Source organism: Aquila chrysaetos, chromosome 2 (genome assembly GCF_900496995.4).
Source record: "Aquila chrysaetos chrysaetos chromosome 2, bAquChr1.4, whole genome shotgun sequence".
NCBI classification, from domain to species: Eukaryota; Metazoa; Chordata; class Aves; order Accipitriformes; family Accipitridae; genus Aquila; species Aquila chrysaetos.
In genome coordinates, this window is record NC_044005.1 from 32,572,398 (window position 1) to 32,596,177 (window position 23,780).

The following is a 23,780-nucleotide window of genomic DNA, read 5'->3' on the forward strand; positions in this document are numbered from 1 at the left end:
AGAGTCAGACCACTGAAGAACGTCAATACAGCAAGCAGGTGGCTCAGGCTGCTAAGGTTAAAGTGGCTCAGGTAGATGTGGATTGGCAACATAAGGGTGAATTATTTATAGCTCAGTGGGCCCATGAAACCTCAGGCCATCAGGGAAGAGATGCAACATATAGATGGGCTCGTGATTGAGGGGTGGACCTGACCATGGACACTATTGCACAGGTTATCCGTGAGTGTGAAACCTGTGCTGTAACCAAGCAAGCCAAGCGGTTAAAACCTCTGTGGTATGAAGGATGGTAGCTGGAGTATAAATATGGGGAGGTCTGGCAGATTGGCTACATCACACTCCCACAAACCCGCCAAGGCAAGCGCCATGTGCTTACAATGGTGGAAGCAACCACCGGATGGCTGGAAACATATCCTGTGTCCCGTACCATCACCTGGAACACTATCCTGGACCTTGAAAAACAAGTCTTATGGTGACATGGCACCCCAGAAAGAACTGAGTCAGACAACAGGACTCATTTCCGAAACAACCTCATAGACACCTGGGCCAAAGAGCATGGCATTGAGTGGGTATATCACATCCCCTATCATGCACCAGCCTCCAGGAAAACTGAGCGATACAATGGACTGTTAAAGACTACACTGAGAGCAATGGGAGGTGGAACCTTCAAACATTGGGATACACATTTAGCAAAAGGTACCTAGTTAGTCAAGACTAGGGGATCTGTCAATCGAGCTGTCCCTGGCCAATCAGAAATTCCACGTACCGTAGAGGGGGATGAAGCCCCTGTAGTGCACATAAAAAATATGCTGGGGAAGACGGTCTGGTTTATTCCTGTGTCGGACAAAGACAAACCCATCCTTGGGATTGCTTTTACTCAAGGACCTGGGTGCACTTGGTGGGTGATGCAAAGGGTGGGGAAGTTCGATGTGTGCCTCAGGGGGATTTGATTTTGGGTGAGAATAGCTGATAGATTAAATTGTATGATGTTGATTACTATATAATCCTGCCACTGTATATCATAATTATTACAATTGTTATATGCTATATCAATGGTATTAAAGTAAGAATCACTTAGACTAATGAAGAATGAACTCTGATAAGAAGGAGGGAAGCACAGTGGCAATGTAACTGGGACTGAGTTCAGCATTCAACAATCCAACACTACACACCATCCTCCTGCTGTGCCCAGGGTCACCCACCCACTGCATCACACCAAAGCCTGATCGTGTTCTGCCAACTGAGTGGACTTTGCACCATCCCTCCTGCCCAGACAGACTGTTATGACAGATGGAGCCCAAAGTCATGGACTGAATGAACTCAACAGACTTTTGATAAAGATGGCCCATAGAGTGCAGGAATGATATCTGTGTTTATATATTAAAAGACAGGAAAAGTGGTGGTGATTAATTGGAAAATGTATCGGGAAGTGTGGGATCTGGGCATGACATAAATGGTATAGAATAAGGGGTAGATATTGACCTGGTTTTGGCTGAGATAGTGTTAATTTTCTTCTTGCAGTACAGTGTGTTTTGGATTTAGTGTGAGAATAATGTTGATGACGCACTGATGTTTTAGTTGTTGCTAAGTTAAGGATTTTTCAGTCTCCCATGCTCTGCCAGCAGGCTGGTGTACAAGAAGCTGGGAGGGAGCATAGCCGGGACAGCTGACCCAAACTAGCCAAAGGGATATTCCATACCATAGAACGTCATGCTCAGTATATAAACCGAGGGCAGTTGGGTAGGACACGTGGATTGCTGCTCGGGCATAAGTTAGTGGGTGGTAAGCAATTGTACTGTGCATCACTTGGTTTTTTGTTGGTTTTTCTTTTTCTTTTTTTTTTAAAATTTTATTATATTAATTTTCATTACAATTATTATTACAATCAGTATTATACTATTTTTTATTATCATTGTTAGTATTAAATTTTATTTTACTTTAGTTATTAAATTGTTCTAATCTCAACCCATAAGTTTTACTTCTTTTTCTGATTCTACTCCCCATCCCACTGGGAGGGGGGAATGAGCAAACAGCTGCGTGGTGCTTAGTTGCTGCCTGGGCTTAAACCACGACATATAGTTTAGCTGCCTTTAAACCCACAAAACCATTCCAGTAACCACAAATTATTTAAGAAATTCTTTCAGGACATTTAACTGACAAGCAGATGAAGTCTGTCAATGATTACAGTGAAAACCACTGGAAGTCTGTCAAAGCAAGTATCCAATAAAAGAGCTATTTTACCGGGATACCTACACTGTACTGATTTTTGAATGTAACGTATACAGAATAGAAAGCTTAAGGTAGCTCAGCCTCTGTGGAAATAATTTTTCTGTTCATTACAAGCTGTCTGAGTTTAAGTTGATTAGACCTCAAAGGAAGAGTAGAGATTTTTATGGTAATTTCTTTCCTGTGGTTATCAAAACTACTGTAAAGCAGTTTACCCACACAATACAAAGAGTCTGAAAAAAACCCTATTGTGATCCAGATTAAACTGAGTGTATAGAGGACTTAATGAATTATGGTGTTAAACTTGAGCTGTTTTCTGTTTTGTGTTTTTACCCTTTTCTGTTTTTTTTAGATTCAGCATATTAAATTCTCAGGGGGTCACTCTGTCAGCCTCAATTCTGTGGCCTGGATTTAGTTGAATCAATCCTAATTGAAAGTCTGCACAGGTCTGGTATTCTGTGGAGATTGCCGATGAATGACAGTGCAGTGGCAGGAAAGATAAATATGCTGGCAAATGAGATCCAGGCTCTCCACAGAGGATGGAATAAATTACTTTACCAATACAGTGGAGGTAATAAGCTGGAGAAAGTGAAATCGAAGCTAGTTTACTACAAGGTTTGTTAAAGAAAAAAAAAAAAGAAACCAACAACACAGTTAAGATTTACTTAAAATACAGATTTGTGGTATGTGCTGCATTTAGGCCACTTCTTCAATTCTTTTGTATTGTGAATAATGATTACTGCATACACTTTAATTTCATTTATGCAGACAGCAGCTTGCACAATTTGAATTCATGCAGCATTCTGTGTGTAGCTCAAGGCCCAATAGTAACTGTGGTATAGCATATTGATTAGTAATTTGATAAATATATAAAATGGCACACTGAGTTTAAGGTGCTTCATGCAAAATGTATTTAAATGACCTTGGGTAATTAGTGTGAATAGCTTTGAGGCACTGCTGCCTGAATGAAAGACATTTTTTGAGTCCAGAGATTTAAGAGGTTTCATGACTGGATAAGCAAAACTTAAACTAAAGGAAAAGAGCAAACATTAATTTTCATAGATATTAAGGTGAATTAGATGACCTGATAGAACTTTTTTCAATTTTCTTGCAGGTGCTGTACGGTTCCTCTCAGCATATTGTCTGTTACTTCTTCCAGTCTAATTGCTAAATTTCTTAAATAACCAGGATTTCAGTACTTTCCTCAGAAGAATATATCAGAGTCTAATGGATCAGAAAGTATTTTCTAATATATATCCAAAATTATCTTTTTCTTAATGTTAGCTATTACTTCTTTAGGTAGTTACATTCTGTTGTGCCACTTGAAATAATTCCTTTCATTCCTCTGTGCTTATATCCACCTACAATATGTAGGTACTGTATTTTACCTTTTTTCCTGAGTAATCACTTAACAAAATTATATGAATTTATGTCCTTTATTCTCCTCTCAGAAGTAAGTTTCTTCCATTACCTTACAATAGTATTTGCTTTTGTCTTTTCTTCAGCTAATTTGTGCAAATTAGTGATGTGTCATGGTGCTCCAGACTGGAGTGCTACTCCAGGCTGAGATAAATTTTGCAGTCCATAAACCCTGATACCCATAGGCAATTTTCACTGACCATTTCTGATCTGGTGTCTCATCCTGTAGCTGAATTTGTTTTCCCTGGTCACACTTTGAACCTCCTTTTATCACTACTGTTTTCTTCCCAATTAAATTGGTTTTAATCCTTAATTTCACTGGAAGTGCTAGCTCATGCTTCTCTAAATTCAACCTTGCTTTATTTTCAGTCTATGTTATAAAAAGGGTGTTCAGAGATAATTCAGCGTAGACCTAAGTGAGAATGGCTCAGTGAAATCACTGGAGGCCGCCTTGCTAACAAGAAGAGTACATTTTACCCAGCAAGTAGAAGAAAGGTATCTGGGATGGAAGTGAGGATGGTAACTCTGATTTGAACAAAGAAAGAGTCTCTTGTGAAGGAAATAAAATCTGCCTGATGGTTGGCTAGCAAATGTGTACAGCCTTGTATTCCCCTAAACCAGACAGGCATTGGTGTAGATCGGTGTGGCACTTGCATTATTTAGGGTGGTCAGGAAAGAAGAACTCTAAGAGGTGAAAAATGTTTCCAGCACAATTGGACAAAATTTCATTAGTTTTTAATTCTGACTTTGACTAAATCATGCTACTTTTACTCATACTGATTAGTACTAGTTATCCCATTTAGGAAGACCTCATGACCTGAGCTAGTCTTGGGGTTTTAGTTTTGTGCAGTATCATATCTACAAAACAGTCTGAAGAAAATTTTTTGAAGTGAAATCTTGCAATATTGTAACAACTACTGTTCCTACTGACTTTCTGTCTTGTTTTCTTTTTTAACCAATTCTAATACTGATTTTCAAAGTGTTACTATAGAATATAAAGGACAATGGGTACAATGCTAAATAATTCTTTTCCTTCTGCTCATCTTAGCTTGTTGGCTGGAAGTGACACCCTTGCTTTGTCATCATTCTGTTCTGTTTTTTCTTTCTTACAGAAACATGTCCATTCATTGGCTTCCGGAAATTAAGTACTCCAATTTACCACAATAACATACTAAAATTCCTGTGTTGCTTTTCTGTTTCATATTGGTTCCCTGCCAATAGCTAAAAGTACATTTTTTCCCCTCCAAAACAACCATGTGAGATTTTGATTCTTTGAGGAGACTATTTCTTTACCGCGTAAGAAATGGATAGCAAAGACAGATGAACCATCCTTAGTTTATTGTTTTTCACTACAGGTGGAACTGTTGAGTATAACAACTACTTGGAAACTCATACTACCTTATCCATGATAATTCATAGGTGAGCATTTTGTTATATTCTATACCGGTCATATACTTTATATGTGAATACTGATAGGCTTTCTCTAACATGTATGTGGAGAAAGAATCAAAATTATGTGGACTTAGGCAACCTTAATAGAAATATAGTTGCATCTGTGCTGTGTGGTTTTTGGCAAAAAAAATTCACTCTCTACTAAAATAACTATACTTGCACAAAATCTTGGTTTCGTGGTTTATGAACATTAGGAACACAAATTCTCTTGGCCTTTAGTGGAATTAAAATTATACAGGTGTTTTTGAAAACCTGCATAACTATGTTACTTTCACTGTAAAAAATGGTCAAGAATGAGAGCATTAGTAAAGCTCACTCAGTGCATTTTAATTTTCTACAGCTGTCATGCTTTGATGGTTTCTTGATTTTCAAGCAAACTTTTTCCAGTACCACCTTAGAGACATCTACTTGTGATATCCAAATCTGTTCCCTAGCTTTGCGCATGTTACTTACAAGCTGTTATTACTATCTCTTGGTTAACACAGATGCTTGAAGAAATATCTTTCCTATCAGATGAATGGAACAACTCAGAAGTAAGCTTTTAAATTAATTTACTGTCATTACATTTCTATCAATTCAATGTTATGAAAACATATTTTGCTCAGTTTTCATACGCACTGGTATCAGTAATGTCACTAATTTTATTTTTAATTACTGGAAGACTTTATGTTTTATCTTTCATAATTTGCTCTGAAAAAACTTCAAAGTCCCTTCATGGGATCCCCTATAAACTTATTTGCTATTAATGAAAGTGATAAAAAAGTCCTTCAAATCAAATCTTAACAATTCAATTCTTCTTACAATAAAATATTAAACTACAGAATTCTGCTGTGTGTGTTTTAGAATAAATTTCTATTTAACTCATCCTACTCATCTGAGAAGTTGCATTTCTTGCCATATTAAAATTTCCTGCAATTAGGAAGAGTTCCTAATTGCTTCTTATCTGCCCACTGGTAGAGGTAAGTGTGTTTGCAAATAAGCCATGATACTTTACCTAGGTTCCTATGATGTACTAGTAACTTCTACACTGTTGGGGAACTGGACATACAGGTCTTGAACCAACAGACAACTGGGTTTGATTAGATATTTAAAATACAGTATAATAGCTCTGTTTGTTAACATAACACTGTTCCGGATTCGGATTCAACTTTCAATGTCTTTCTTGAGAAAGGAGTTTAAATGTTATCATTTCTATCAGTTTTTAAACAGAAAGAAAGCAGTTATTGTGAAAAAACAAACCCCAAACCAAACTATTGTTCCATCAAGAAGCAGCTTCAATCAAAAAATTCCAGTGAGAAGATTTCAGCATATCGATGGGTTGTACACTGTAAACTAAATATGACGCTGAGTTTGCATTATGGAGTTTGCTCACATAGTATTGCACTTCTGATTGTATATCTGAACATTTCATTATCAAGATGGGGACCTAAGGTATTCAGTTCTTTTCTGAACATTTACCACAATATTCCTAGTATTCTCATTTTGTACAAATACTTTTGCTAATGACTGTTCATTTTCAGCAGAAATTGAATAGATAACACTGCAGATACTGCCAGTTCAAATCTGTGGGTTTACAAAAGTAAGTATTTGAGTAACTTTAGCAAAGTTTGCCCTGTTTAACCTATTGGTTTTGCTTATTAGTAAGTGACACATGAGTTTAAAAAATAAGATCTGAATTCTAAAAATGTATTTAAGGTATTTTAAAATACTCACTGATACATACTGTGATTATTAAAATAAAACGTAGAATCAGAGGACACAGACCCAATATTCATAGAATCATAGAGTCATAGAATCATAGAATGGTTTGGGTTGGAAGGGACCTTTAAAGATCATCTATCTAGTCCAACCCTCCCTGCTATGGGTAGGGACGTCTTTCACTAGATCAGGTGAAATCTCCATCCAACCTGACCTTGAACACTTCCAATGATGGGGCATCCACAGCTTCTCTGGGCAACCTGTCCCAGTGTCTCAAAACCCTCATTGTAAAAAATATCTTCCTTATATCCAACCTAAATCTACTCTCTTTCAGTTTAAAACCATTGCCCCTTGTCCTGTCACTACAGGCCTTGGTAAAAAGTCTCTCTCCATCTTTCTTATAAGACCCCTTTATATATTGAAAGGCTGCAATAAAGTTTCCCTGGAGCCTTCTCTTCTCCAGGCTGAACAACTCCAACTGTCAGCCTTTCTTCATAGGAGAGGTGTTCCAGCGCTTTGATCATTTTTGTGGTCCTCCTCTGGACCTGTTCTAACAGGTCCATGTCTTTCTTGCACTGGGGACCCCAGAACTGGACACAGTACTCCAGGTGGGGTCTTATAAGAGCAGAGTAGAGGGGGAGAATCACCTCCCTCAACCTATTGGAGATGAGATACTTCACAGACTAACCTTCATGGAGATGCTTCACAGCATAACCATAGTATGTGGCATAGGAGTATGAGCCACTCATCAGCCAGTGATATAGGGGAGGTAGCCAAACTTTGTCCCCCACCCCAAACTTCTGATATCACAAAGCTCTGTACAGGGTTCTTTTTAACCTCCTGTTTTCCTCTAAATTCAAGCAAGATTTTCCCCTTTTGGTCTGTTCACCTAATTCCCGCTGCACTCTTTGGGATCCTATGTGATTAGTTATTTGTATGTTTAGGACTCTAATAATGCAGATTTATGCTTTCTGGTGCTGACTTTAAATAGGTTCTCTTTTAACTTTTTTTTTTTTTTTAATAGATGAGGCTTTATAAAACAAAACATAATGATAAAGAAGTAATATAAAAATGCACAGAATACTAATAAAAATAATACAGTAGCTTACCTTTATATTATTCCAAAGGGCACTGCAGTATTTCTTAGTCCTAGGTATATTTCCTTACACTTGTTATGATGAATAATGACATAATGGTCCTGAGAAATTCTGTATTTATGAGTTTGTTTTAAGCAAGATATTTTTCAAGTTTAAGTGACGATTTTGACCTTATTCATGTTGCTTTGTACCAAAACTCAATAAAAAGATTCCTATCTTTGTAAATCATTCACTTTTGCCATTTTCAACTATTACTGATACATACCTCATCTTTAGTAGAAGCCATATGCTTGTACACACACTCTGGATCAGGAAGTATCAGAAAGAACTTAAACTATAAAAAAGATATGTGCTCCGAACACATAAGCTAGCTTACTAGTAGACAAAATAATCTATTCCATAAATAATTTCCTGGAAATGGGAAATTTGATGTTGCTTTACTTAATTGAAAGTGACGCTATGAGAGGAGCCACAAACTTGTTGGGAAAGGATCTTTTCATTCGTCTAACTATTGGTTCAAATGAAGTCAACAAAATAAGATCTTCTGTGTTTATACTCCGAAAAAGTCATCATTTCTCAATAATAAGAGATCAAAAAAAAATATTGCTATTTTGAGAAATGTAGCAAAATGGCTCTTTCTACTATTCAGAAAGGAAAGCTGTTATTTTGGTAAATGTCAAGATAGAGATCTCTTCAGTCTGAGAAGGTAGTAAATGAGCTTCAGATTGGAAGGTTCAGCTTAATATCTCCACTACTAGTGAGAAGTTAATGATATGGAATGACCATATGAAATATTTGCTGTTTTTACAAGTATTTTATGGTAAAAGGAGAGTGCAAATGTCTCATAGTATAGTTCAGTTAGGCTGATCTTCACCAAAAGACTGACTGTTACATATGTGAAAGAACTTGTGGAAATATCTATTGGTTGGATGCTACAATATGAAAATGTATTGAGCAGCAACCAAGTTTGAATAGCACTTGTTATCAAAGCGGTACTGCTAGCATTTGTAAAAATGTCCTGCAGAAGATCTGTTCACTTTTACTGAGAAGCAGGCTGGCCAAATAAGCTGTCCCTATTCTGGCATTTGTGCCATGTGGCAATGATATGACCGACCTGTGAGCAGGCAGCATGCCATCCCAACAGATGGGCATGAATGCAACTAGCCAAGGATATTTTCATTCTATGTGCAGCAGATGTACATGCCTATTAAAAGTGCTGCTCCCAGCTGCGAGAGTCAAAACAGCAGTTTGCCTTGACCCTCTTTTTAGAGTTGGTAATATATGGCACCACTAACCCAGCTCTGAACTTGATTGACATGGAGTATCATGAAATACTGGAAGGAGGGAGCAGGGAGTTCAAGGTAGTCTCCTATACTGTCGTTATTTAATTCTTCAGGAATTTTAAATTTTTTTTGATAGTCATTATGTCAATAACACTTGACACAGAAGAAGCAATAGAGCTAAGAGCATGCCCTCTATGGCTAACTTTGTCTAATATGCAAGCTGTACCCACTGAGCCTGTAAAAGCTGGACTTGCAGCACAGCACTGACAAAAATATTTCCCTTCTGGGTGAAAATTAATTGCAGTCATTACTTTAATGATCCAAGCCCACAGAGGACAACAAAAGCAGACTCTGTCACTGTATAAGTAACAGAACATTTCAATCCCACTATTAACTGTGTTAACTAGAGTAATACACCGATAGAAGTATGAGCAATTTTTCTCAGAATCATTTTTACTTAACCATAGGGACAATATACAGATTAGTGGCTTTCAGCTTTTTGGGTACACCTAAATTTTAGCTATCTGGAAAACAAAACAGTTAAGAAACACTGTTTCAGATGATATCAGATGCTAATATTCCAACAAACCCACCTCTTTTTGACTGTTTTTATTTAAAAGATTTACATTAGTGCTGTTGTGAAGTTGGTTTGAAAGAATTTCTTGAGAAGTGGGATGAAATGAGACTCTGTCTAAATTGTGATACTTTATACCAATAAAACTCTGTCTTTAAGCCTAGGGGGATAGTATTTCAGGGAGCAGGGCAGAGTGAAAATGTCTTGTCATTTAGATGCAGCCTATAGGGTTGTCAGGATATATAATGCATTGTCAACCTCTATTCAGAACTTGTGGAAAAAAGGGAAGCATTTCAGTCCTTCCAAAATGATGTATTACCCAGTCTGGAAACAAACAGTCTACAGAAATTTTGCTTCTAGCAGACTTAGTTTCTGATCTTCAATAACTGCTGAATCAAAAATTTGTAACCTGTCTCAAACCTAGTACACATTTGTGAATCAGCACAGAAAACACACACTCTGCATCTCTGGGAGGTGCTTGCTCCCTAGGATACCACCCTCTCTCTGTAAGTTTAAGTAAGTTCTGTAACAACGTTAAACCCCCTCAATTTACCTAACTCCTGCCATTTTGTAAATGTGAGAATCTCAATTTAATGTTATTGGTTATCACCTTGTTAAAGCTGATAATAGCTACTGTCCCCACACAGTCTTTGCATAAACCATCTTGCATTGTGTCAAACCTTAGAGAAATTTGCTGGTATCAAAGCTAAAACAGATTTACTTGCATGAACGTGATGAGGGTTTGTGACATAATAATAAATTCACCTTTTCATTTTTAAGTGGTCTTTAAAGCCGACATTTACAACATTTTCCCCTCTTCCATACTGATTAACTTCAGTTCTTGCATCTTACCCAGATATGATCTGATAGAAAACTCTGCAGTGAAACTCCTCTATGCAGTCTAAAAACCCAATCTATGCAGCACAAAAATAGAAGAAGTCTTTAACTACTGCATCCTATTTCTCTATGTTTCTGATCCTTTCCAGAATTGTTAAGACTTTTACTCTGTGTAGAAACAGATGCATAGCTAATTTCAACTAAAATCCATGTCTTCTCTTTATTATTTCTTCCCATTTGGGGGCTGGGGATGTAAAAAAGTCAAATGCTTGCCCAGATATTAATGAGTTTTGAAGCTCTAGATGTAATTACTTGTTCCAGATCCATTTCTGCACATGTATCATCCTCATCCCAGTGTGTGATTTTCCTTGTTTGCTTGTGTTGATTTGTTTTTTTGTTTACAGTCAAGTACTCTAATAAGTGTAGAAGGTTTAGTTTCTTATTTTAGGGGATTATGGTATGCAAAGTTTTCTTATAGATACTAATGATTTACATTGCAGTTGTTGAAACCTAAAAATAATCCCTGCCCTGAAAAGCTTATGAACTAAATACTTGGCACATACCAAGAGTAGGACGAAGGACATATTTTGTCAATTTTAAAGAGGTGTAAATGAAATAAGAAAAGAGGCTGGTTGTACAATGAGTCTAGCAGTGAAGAGAAAGGGCTCTTGTGTTAGTCCATTATACAGTATTGAGATGTTCCTCTCATTTTCAGCCTGCTTTGTTAAGGGAGAAAACTAACAGGCTGTGTTTTCTCTGTATATACAAGTGTAGGCTTGTGTCTGCATCTTATCCTTAATAAAGATTTTAGCCTTATGCACAGTTTCAGACAAATACATCAAGTACCTGAAAAGAGAGTGAGTTTCTATATGTTTTGTGAGAATGAGTGGCTAAATAGAAAAAGGTGCTTAACAATGTTTTTGTAAGGATGAGAATGCAATGGGGTAAATTCCTCTGTTATCAGGTATCAAAAAATCCACAGAGGAGCACCACTGAGACCCAAATCCTTTGGGAAAAGGGCTTCATAAAGTGCCACTGTTCTCAGAACTGGTAGTTTAAGAGTTTATGGTTATTCCTGTCTGAGATCAGGTCTGCACGCAGACTGTCAAGGTGTGAAGTCAATACATACAAACTAAATTGCACTCAAGTCTGGAGGCACTCATGAGGAACAAGTAGCCTTATTTCAAAGCAGCTTAATCTTTTCACTCTCATATGTACACAAGCCTTGTATCTACTGTCATTGGATAGTTGTGGAAGTGTCTGTCACTGCTCTGAGTTACCGTATCTAAAGATAAGTTCAGAGAATGTGCTGGGGGATGAGAAAACTTTTAAAATCATAACGAAAGAGAAGTGACTCCTGCTTTAAAGCAACCAAGACAAGAGCTACTTGAAACAAGCGTTAAGTGATCCATATTTTAAAAATATCAATCCTGAGAAAAGTGAGGTTGAAATTTAATATAATTACTTTAAAAAGTAGCAATAGGAATTATTATGCAGCTTCAGAATTCTAGAAATGTTATTAGGTAACAAGCAAAGCCTTGAAATTCTCCTGCCGGTAGTCAGAAGACTACTACTGCCTTCCAAGTGTAGTTGCACTTTAAAAAAATGAAAGACTTCAGTCAACCCATTTATTTCAGTGTGGTTTTCAGCGTGTTTATTTTCAGAATGTGTAGCGCCAAGTACTATAAGGTTGTCTTGAGGCATTCATAAACAGATGCCATTTTTATTAATGCCCTAGCTGAAGTCACAAAATCTTTCAATGAAGTAAAAATAGCTAAATTATAGCTTATACTGTTTGAGAAAACATGTTGCCAGAACAATAGGTCTGTGATTAAATTTTATCACATAAAAGAAATCTTATCAGAAATTTTCCAATTTTCTTGAAGTGTTCTGAGTTTTAGTTGGAAACTTTAAAAGGACATATTTTTGTTTTACATGTAGTTCTTAATAGAAAATTTTCAAGTGTGAGTTCTTTTTTTGAACAAAAATTGATATTTTCCCTTGGGAAAAGGAAATGGACCCCCCCTGACCCCGCAAACCAAACCCAACTCAGATTCCTTTCTAAACAGAAGTGTTATTAACAGGAGTAAAATAGCTAACATGATTATTCAATAATCTTTCACTATTCTTTTTTTTTTTTTTTTTTTTTTTTACTTTCTGAAGATACTAAGAACTTCCATGATCAATTTATACAATTTGGATGTCACTTACAGTTTTAGGCTTCTATATCGTCAGATTTTCATGGGGAAAAACTGCAATGTGAGATATGCACAGAGAACTAGTTTTAGGTATTAATAACCAAATGGAAAACATTGGTTCGTAGCAATAAGTGTCTGGTCTGCCAGATACAAACATCTTTAAAATACTACTCAGATCCATCAGATTCATGTAAATGATTTGGCTGCTTGCCAAGCAAGAACACTTGAGAAAAAAAAGTGTGAGCTAAGAAAGTTATAAATGAAAGGTTATAATTTAGTTTTGAAACTAATTTGAAGTATATTTATCCTGGAAGCATTGCTTCGTATGTTTATTCACTTGCTGTTTATGTTTCAGATGATTTTTCTTCTGGACTCTCTATCTCATATGTAACAGCAAAGACTTAATTGCTTAAGCTCAGGTGGGAACTGGGAAAAACTGGCTTTGGTTCTTGCACCAACTGAGAAGACTTCAGCAGCATGGAGTTTGGGAGTAGAGGCCATATACCAAACATACTGCTCCTTTTCCAACAAGGGAGATGGCAGTTCAGGTAGCTATGGCCTTTCAAGGATCTCAGAAAGAAACTTTCAGTGGTGTGTTTTTATGTGGGAACTCAGTAAAGGACAATTTGATATTATTGATAGTGACACTGATGTTTTAGTGGGAACTCTAGGTCAAGCCAAAGACTACATTCAAAATAGCAGACTGGATCTTTGTAATGTATGGCATATTTCAGATGGAGCTGAACACTTTGCATGCAGACTTTGTTGAACATGTCTGAACAGCTAAGGAACATTCAAGTTGTTAATTTTGTAAATGCTGAAATGGAACTTTTAAATTTCAATTTAAAATACCAGGTTATCTCTCTGAACAAAATAATTTTATATAATTTTGTATTTTTTAATCCAAATCTATATTGTTTGGTTACTATCACTTCAAGCTACTAAATTTTAGGCAGCTCCTGAGGTAATTAGCTCTGAAGAAAGTTACTAACTTTGTGGTTCAGTGTTTGATTTTCAAAAAGAACATGTCTGAAGTAATGGTGCATTTGCATTTTCAAGCAGATTCACAGGCGATATATGATGCACTTTCTGTCACAAGCAATAATTTTTTACAGTTTATACGATAAATAGCTTAGACATCAAATCAGTTATTGAGAGCTCTATGCTATCTATTTATTTCCAATCAGATAAAGAGGATTTTACTACTGGGGAAAAAAAAAGGTTCATAAGCCATTCACACACCATTTTGGATGGAACACACACTCTATAATGCATCGCTAGAATACTATTCCAGGGATGCATTTTAGTCATATGGTCACAGAGTGATTAAAAATCCATAACAGAGTATTTGTTTGCCAGGTATACACATAAAAACCTCTTATCCATGCAATTGGACTTCCATCCACTTGAACAATTTTGTTCATTAGATACTGGTGTGGAAGGTAATGCAACTAAAAGAATGAACCATTTTTCTGGTACAGGATAGTTCATTATCCTAAAAGCTCTTTCATTATATCCCTTATGTTGTGAAGGCAAGGGACACCGTCCTTATCATTTAGCTCGAAAGAAATGTGCACGGTCACAATAAATGGTGAAAATGTCTGTAGGGGTGTGTATGCGTGTAGTGGTACTTCTGTATGCTCTTTTATTAAAACAGTGGAGCATGGCAAGTGGTGAGAGCACAAAATTAAAGCATAGGAAAAATGGATTAAATTCTTTTCCTCTCCATTTTAGTATCTTTCTGTAGTAGTTCACTAATGGAAAGTAGAAATTCTGGTATTCAGTTTTCACTCCAAGATTTCTGTGAAATATGAGGACTAGTTTATAGCCCCTGTGAGAATGAGGCTGCTTGCTTGCCCCAACAGTTAATGAGATTCTGAAGAAGTATGCTTAAAATGTACTATGTTTTAAACAGACCAGAAGAAGAGCTGGCATGCTCAAAAGTTGATTTGATTTTGTTTCTCCAGTTGACATAGTTAACCTAGTAGAAGAAACTTCCTCTCTCTGTAACCTTTGTCTGATTTCTATTTGTTGACCATTACCACTAAAATGATACTGCTATTAAAAGTATTAAATCCTATTTCAATAGTGTGACTTGAGAATGAAAGCAACTACCAGTAATACTCCTACATTTGGCATCAGCATAATTTTCATAATTTGTTCATGGCTTTTTGTGGAAAACCTTGAATTGTATGAACTGCATGCACTGTGTACTAACGAGGGATGGGTGGGTGGATGAAATTTGCTGCTAGCCAAATATACTTCATTATAGTGTAAACTCAAATACAATTAGAAGCATACAAGAGGAAACAAAAGCAATGGGTATCTTATGGCTATAGCTGTCAGTTCTAGAGAGAAGCTGTAATATTCGCAACTTGTATATTTATTGTAAACTGCAGAAGAAAGTGTTTGGGAGGTCTCTGGTTGTTGCTACAGTGGGGTATTCCTATCTAGGGCTTTAATAATGTAAAACCTTGCATAATCTCTAGTAGCTTTTTCTTTTCCTTTGCACTCCGTGCAAATGTGAAAAAATATTACCTGTTAGCACACATTAAATTAGGCACCTGCATCCTGAGCAGAAGCATCAAGGCTTTTGTGCATTCATTCCTTATTCTTAAGAATGCATGACAAAAAAAACCCCAAACCATTATGGACAAACAAAAGAGATGTAGACACAAATTTTTACCAGTCAAAAATGGTAACATGAGGACAGAAGTTCACTTGTATGAACTGGTGTAGGTGTAGGTCCACTAAAGTAAATTGAGTTGTCTTGATGAGGCTGTGCTGATATCTAACCAAAGACTGACAAGCTGTCATCATTGCAGGAGCATTTCCTTTCCATTACCTTTTTTGACCTCCTACTCACTTTTTACCTTGGTTTAATATGCACAGCATGAAGTCTTAAATTATCTAAATAGGCTTATAAGACTTTCTTAAAAAAACACAAATTAGGTAACTTGTTGCTGACTCTTAATATCATTTTGGCAGAGAGGGGGTTAGTGTTCCCACTAGTTTAAGTGTTCCCAGACAAATATGTACTAATGTATGATGTAGCATATGTGCCATGAGCGGGAAACATCCTAAGCCTGTCAGGCACACTTTACATTTGCATAATCTGCAGCACTGCTCAGCCAGTGCATGTGTGGACCTGTCTAGAACGTACAGAAATCTGGAGAAATGCCCACTGTATTATTTCCCTTTATAGTCAATCTATTTATGGAAATCTGCAATTACCTATGCCTGGAAATACATAATAGTCTTTCTGCTGGGTAAATGGTTATAATTGTATAACATATTGCTGAACAATGCTGACAATAATAAATGTTACCATCACATATATATTTTTATAAGATTTTGATGGAATTTACAGCTGTATGATTTCAAGATTTCTTTGCATTCACCTAAAGACTGCAGATAATCTTAATGTCCTTTCCTCAGTAAAAAAATTCTTACTGAATTAAAAATGTGTCCTGGATAAGCCTTGTGTATGTATTTCCAGGGGAACAGGTGAAGGGCTACAGAATCTACTAATTTAATATTCCCTTTTCAAAAGAAGTTTCTTCCCTGACCTCCTCTAAGGAATAAAGCAACACTCTTGGGCAAGCAAAATTATAGTTTGCCTGTAGCAAATACTAATTTTCAGTTCTTGAAATGCATATCGCATATACTAGTAGTCTAACCCAGACCAGAGTAGTCTAACACAGACCAGCATGCTATTTAAACCACTAGATAAAGACCTCTGTAGCTAAAGTAGATAGAGACCTCTGAAGGAAGTACCTACATGGATTGTTCTATTTTCTTTAGTTAATACCTGGGGCAATGTGCTAGATGCAAAGGCAAAAAGCTTGCTCTTCAAATGTGATTTTATGAGCCCTGCTGATAACATCTATCTGTCTGGGATGAATTAATATAATTTTGGGAGGTGCTAAACTTCCTTTGAAACAAGGAAGATCACCTCAAATGTCTTTTAATTGGTGGCAGAGTTTTAACAACATGTTTCTGAGAGCCCTCTCAGGTACAGCACACATGTAACAGACTGCTTCTAGTTTGTCCTCCCAGCAGAGGAGCACGCCTGGAGCACAGAAATCAGTTTATCTGAATAACATTCTGTTTTGCATTTTGGACTTTGACATGCCTAACGGAAATCTCTTACAGGTCAGAAGGGAGTGAATTCTGAGAAAAAAGATGAAGGCTGCATGATGGACAAAGACAAGTTAGTTGAGCCCATTTTCTGAGTCACTTGTCTGTCTTCACATTACCCTGCTTCATGACTAGGCCGTGTCCCATAAACACAAAATATGCCTTGCTTAATCATACAGGTCAAGTCTGTAAACCTAGCTGTGAGCTGCTGGTTGCTGGTGAAAAGATTAGGTGGCCAAGGTTTGGGATGTGGGATGTAAAACAGACTGTAATTAGACTAGATTAGATATTTCAGATTTGTGCAGCCCATGGCTGGACTTAAATCTACTTTGTCCTTATTGTCCTCTTAATTTCCTAGTACACAGCACAGATATGTTAATTTACTACTCATGCTGAATGTAAGGTCACAGTGTCTCACTTTTGTCTGTACTTGATTGCTTAGCACCTTTTCAGACTGCCATTTCTATTTGCCATGTGTATTTGATGATTGGTCCTCCGTAAGTCCCTCTGCAAGAATACTGATCATGTTTTCTTTTTTCTCTAACAGCTGCTCAGTGATTTCACATGACATAATATAAATGTATTCATGAAGTAAAGTGAGTCCCTCTCAGCTCATGTTGATTGTGCTCGTAGAGGTGTTCGCCAGTCTGTTGAACACATTCTGCAGTTATTATCTTTTTTTTTTTTTAAACATGCAGAATGCAAACAGAAGACCATATAAAGAAAGACTTAAGCATTTTGTCTGTTTCTGAATGTCTTTCTCTCCAATACACATGTTCATTCCTATGGAAGACATGTGGCTAAATCCCCTATACTATTTGAAAATTTCAAGACATGATTTTGTGAAACATCCATTGATGTTCTAGCCCCATACGCGTCTGCTCCCTGTTCATCAGTAGGCAGTCAGTGAGATACTGAAATAAAGTAGATGCAGATCTCAGTTAGAGATTTTTATTTTTTTTTTAATAAAATATTCTTTAAAAGCCTTTGAGTTCTTATGTGAGAAAGCAAAGCCGATGATTTAGAATTTTAAAATACACTTTATTTTTATACCTTATAAAATGACAAGTGAGAGAGAATGCCAGATGGACCATTTGGCTTAAAGTTCTAACAAAAATGGAAACAGAAGATGACAATAATCAGGCAAATAGCATTGCATCAGTGAAAGTTCCAACAGCAGCTTGGTTTAAAAGTATTGAAATAGTTATATGGCAGGTTTGCAAGCATTCCAAATCAGCAGGAATTAACAATTTCTGCTACAAAATACACAGATTAATTCTCTAAAACTTTGGTCAATAGAGGCTATCTCTATGTGGCTCGTGCTTAATTTCTTCAGTTGGCAATTTTATGCTTTGCATGAAATAGTTACAAGATTTATTGCACTAGCGAGACAGAATATGTAATGGTTCATGACTAGCAAAATAACACAGTGATTAGGGTACTTACCTAGGAAGAAGGATGCCCCTGTTTTCCTTCGTTTAAATATCCTTCAGCACTGGAAGATGTTTGAAGGTGCAACCCTAAGGATTTTGTCTTGAGCCTGACATACATTAATAGTAATGTTTTCATGAGAAACCCAAGGTATGGACTAGACTTCCCTCATACAATCTGTAGATGACATCACATTGGAAGGTGTTGTAAGGAGGAAAGGCTTAAAATTAAAAAAGAAATTGATTAAACAATATATGGTCCAGAATCAAGTAGATGAAATTTGATTGTGACAAGTACAATCATATATTTAGGAAACAGAAATTAAATTCACTGATACAAAATAGGAGGTAGATGGATATGCAGCTATACAGCTTGAAACACTCTTGGACTTCAGAATACCCAAACTTGAATACAGGTTGACAGTGTGATGCTCTTAAGGGAGTGGGGGTGGAGGTGGGGGTGTGAAGACACAAATTTCTCTTTGCTGTGTGTGAAAAATGTGACACTTGTAAAGCAGTAGAGGTTATTATTCTTGGCACTTGTGAGGCCATTTTTGGAACAAACAATTATCAGATGTAGTGTATGCTCATCGATGTCTCTCCTGATGCTTAGGACTAGACTAGTTGGTCAGCTGAAATGTCTTCAGGTGCTATATGTATCAGAGGAGAAAGTCTTCCTTCCTCAGAGAAATTCATGGAGCTCCTTTTTCCATGTATGAAATGTTCTTATCAATAAATGTTCTGCTCCAAATTTCCTTGCAAGGCCAAATACACTTTTGGGAAAATATGTCTCAAACTGCCAAGTGTCAACCTATGGAACATAAATATTTAACCTAAGACTCAAATTTTGGGGAAAAAGATGCAGAACACTTAATATTCTAGAAAGCCCACCTCTAACTGTCAGTAAGTCTTTCTATATCTTCAATATAATGAATTTTCATTTTCAATTTACATGATTGACAGTGATAAAAATGAGTTGATTTGTGTGCAACATTGGTGTTAGAACCAAATGAATGTATATTTTGTAATAAGGACCGTGTGAAAGATAAACATTCCATGTTTCTGGGTGAAATAGAAGGTGATGTCTGGCTATTCTTTCTCCCTCATATATATCTTATATATTTAAAATTAAGCTAGGCAGCCTATATAGGTTCCTTTTTAGTGACTCCCATAGTGTCTATATCCTAAATTTGTCTTTCATGCTCAAATTATACACTTGCAGTGTACATCAAATACATTCTTGACCATTTATTTACTATTTTCATACATCTCTAACCCATGGTATGTATTTGTTTGCTACGATGTGATTTTAGTATGCTTTTCTCTCCCAAGCTTCTAAAATAAATGTTTGAAAATAACTTTGTGATTCACATTGCCAAGGTTTACTTCAGAGATCATGCTAGCAGCTTCCCACAGGAAATACACTTTTTTTTTTTTTTAAAAAAAGAAGAGAACGAGTATCCAAGTCACTTTTATGTCGGTCGCATCCAGTGAATATCACTGACATTATTTAAAATGCTATCTATTTAGTTAATTACAACAGGGAAAGAATGTGATAGGGCATTGCAAATAGGAGACAGATTTATACAAATGTGCCTGAAAGTAGAATGAAAACATTACTGAATGATCTTCAGATGCTTAGCATTATCAATCTGTCATGTTCACATTTTCTATATATTTCTCACACGTGGAAAAATATCTGAAGTTAAGTATTTTTCACATGTGACAGCTGAACTGGCTTTCAGAACAAATGCCCTGGACTAGTAGTGCTTCAGTTAATTAAAAACATTGCTATGAATTTTACAAATTAACTTTACAAAGCTGCAAATTTCTTCCAGCTCAGAGTATTTCAGAACTTAATATTTTAAAGACAGATCTAATAGGCACTTAAATGTTAGATCCCACTACGCCAAAATTTTCAAAATGGGTTCTTCATTGCAGAGTTAAAATTTCTAAGTTTCCTACACATAGCTAAGTGCTTCAGAAAGAAATATAATAACTGGTGATGTGGATGATCAGGTAAGCAGACATTTAGTATGCACTGCCTGACTTGGGGACTGGTAGCTATGGATATAAGTGAGGAGAGCCGATTTCCATGTTCCCAGGCCTGTTTATACATTTTACATGAAAAAACTGTTTAATAAAATAATAAAGTAACTGGAAGAAAACAGAGCCTACCCCTCCTGTTTCTGTTCATCTCTATAGAACCCTTTAAGTACAGAGTCCCACTTGTTCTTGCTGGCTCAGGGAATCTCTGAGGTTTTCTGCAGACTAGACAAGTTTGAACAGCTTCAACAGAAAAGATAAAGACTTTCTGGTTCAACCCAAACCAGGATACCGTGATGGCTCTGGCATTCTTGTGGAAGGTGTGGGTTTGCATGTTTCCAATAACAACATGAGAAAAGAAGGTCTCTCTGCTACTGGAAGGAGAAAGGGAGAGCATAGTACCCTATATTCAGATTAAAAATGACCATGTAGGAGATTGCCTTGTATTGATCTCACCTATTCAAGACTAGCAAAATGACAATTCACTCCTTTTTCTCTAGGTAGGAGAAATCACAAATTTCTCAGTTCTATTGCTCCAGAAACTCAGTGCTTCCAGAGTAAGAGAAGCAATCCCAAAAGCTTTCCTTTCTCAGAGCTGTTTTCTTCTTCACTAGTAATTCTAGTGACTCCTTGCTCTCAAATTTACACTCACTGTCCTTCTTTAATAAGACCCTAAGGTCTCACAATTTACTTATAAACATCCACCTGATGCTTGTTTCTGCTAGGCCTTTCAAGTGCTTAAATCAGAAACTGCAGTGTCTAGAGAGTTTATGAATTTGAGTTCAGCAGGGGTTTTCAGCCCTGCGTCACTGGATTTAGGGCCTGGAAAACTACCTGAGCCCTTTTTCCACATCTATTTCCTATTTTGGTACTGAAAATATGTCACTTTGATATTATATATAAAATACAGCTAGTTCTAAAACAAATGGAACAAAACCTCCCAATTCTTACTTAGTGATTGGTTAATAGTGCAGAAATTACTGATATATGCATGGAGGGTAGCCCTTGGACCTACTTTATGAACAATATTCAGCCTTCTATCTGCAAGTTTCTTTTTTTCATTATGGTTTTCAACTCTCCCAGGTAGGTAAAATTTTATATATAAAATTGGAATGAATCCATTTTAATTAGTATGATAGTGAATGAAAAGACTTATTGATCCCTGTGTTAAAAGAGTAGCATTAAAAGAACATGACTAAAAGTATGCTAAAATAAGTTTTTAATTCATTTTTAATTCCAACGTTGCTTTATTTTTTTTTCTGAAATTTGAAACCATTCTTGATTAAATCACTATCACCTCCCTCTCCCTATTTTTCCTTTGATCTTTAGATTTGTATCTCCTGTCTTTTACCTGGCAGACGTGTGTGTAAGCACTCACATGTGAAGAATAGGAGAAGAGAGTTGAACGAGTTGGATTTACAGCTGCAATCAATTAACCTGTTGCTAGGGAACCATCAGCTGCCAATCAAAAAATAGCAATCAGCTGACTGGAGTCAGCAGGATATTAAAATGGAATAACAAAACATTACAGTTCCTCCCCTTTTCATTGAAATCTTTAGAATATTTGTTAATGCTTTTTTTTTTGAAGGGGAAGGGAAGTTAGATAGCAAGGGGTCAAAATGTCAAATGTGTTTCACTCTTGGTCTAGGTACTTAATTAACAGAAAGGCTGGCAGCAGGAGCTTGGATTTGTGTTTGGCTATCTTTATGCTTATCAGTGTTAACCAAAATGAGGTATAGTGATGCAGTATGTGGAAATATATTACAGAGGACTTCGTTTGACCATACCAGGTTAGCCTAGTGCTGGTTGATCTGGGAATACTTTGAAAACCCTAGGCATTTTATGGAATGCCAGTTAATTAAAGCTTAATGAACTTTAAAGAGTGAGTTGTGGTTGGCAGGGATAAGAGATGACCCTGACTGAAATATATGGAAGCAGAAGGTTTCACTTCACCCACTTAGAGCTCACTCAGGTATATGAGGGATTGCAGACTTGAAACAGAAATCACCATCTGAAGTTTAGATGTGATTTTTGACTCAGCAAAGCATGTTACAGGTTGTTTCAGGCTTGTTTTGCTTGTTCTGGCAGAGAAGGACATGTTTTAAAATGGCTTTCATAGTCTGCTTTTACTTTGAAGTATTTAGTGAAATGTTAGAGTAGGAGAATACAATTTTCATACTGATCATCCTTTCCATTGTTATTCTTTAAACATACTATTTCTGTCATCTTTGGTATCCATAGTCTTTGATATTAATGTAAAAGACTAAAATGAAGTACTATCAAAAAATATCGACCGACTGCCTACCTTTTTTTGATGGCCTCCTGAGACAAAATAGACCAGTCCTTCCTGAACAGTGTTCTCACGTGACTTTTACTTGCAGAGGGTAAAAAGCTAGGCTAAACTTTGGAACTTTCTTCTAGTCCTATCATTTTGATTCTTATTTCCATTTCTAGATATGCTGATGTATTGGAGAGGCAAAAAGGAGCAAAAGAGAAGATGGAGGCTTGATTTTGATCATTCAATGATTCAACCACCTGTGGTGTCTCACATATCAGCAGTAGTATCTCCAAGAAGCCCAGGTATTTAAAGCTATGTGTCTGCAATTTTAATGCTTAATTCATGATTAATTCTAATTTATAAATTAGAAGTCATGAATTTTGTGACATCTGTTTGGCAGGAATTCACCAACTTGTGTGAACCACCAGTCTGAGACCAGCCTGTGTGCTCTGTGTATACCTTATACACTGCATCTCTATGTGGTTTGCTGTAGGTTAATCTGACGTAGAACACAAAATAGCTATATATAATCATTTTCTAACGTATATAGATAAGAAAGCTTTCAGAATGAAAAGAACAATGAAAAGAAGTATCTACAGGACATATCAGAACTGTCTATGCTTCCTAATGTTATAAACAGAATTATTTCTGTCATACAGATGGAGGCTACAAAAGTTGTTTCATTTATTTGTTCCTTGTAGTGGTAGAACTCCATGTTGTGGAAGCAGTTGAAAAAAATCTTCTCTAAGTGGTTGTGGGGTTGAGACAAGCATTGCAGCACCAGTAATGGGTGATCCTGACCCCCCCTTAATGGTGTATCTGTCTCTGTTCATATTTTATTCCACTCTCATCAAAATAGCACTGCTGAATACAGGTTCCCAAGAGTAGTGACATAACATAGCATTGCTGCTGCAAGGGTAAGCTGGACTTTGCATTTCTAAACTGCAGCTGCATTTCTGAGATACTTTATTTTACTTAAAGCTTTGAATTTTAAATATTCATCAGTTTGTGCTCTAGACAACTGTCTATTTCACTTCTGCCTGAAGTCATCTTGAGGTCTGGGTGTCAGCTGAGATGAAATACAGTGATTGGGTACACCTACTAT

The 23,780-nt window shown here is 36.5% G+C and overlaps 1 long non-coding RNA gene across 1 annotated transcript in view; it reads left to right on the forward strand.

Moving 5' to 3' along the window:
- Positions 1-16,936: 16,936 nt before the first annotated feature.
- Positions 16,937-23,780, forward strand: part of LOC115338292 — a 155,775-nt gene continuing 148,931 nt past the window's right edge. Inside the window, exons 1-2 of the long non-coding RNA XR_003922373.1 lie at positions 16,937-16,994; positions 22,852-22,977. This is a non-coding gene — a long non-coding RNA (uncharacterized LOC115338292). The remainder of the gene's footprint in view (positions 16,995-22,851; positions 22,978-23,780) is intronic.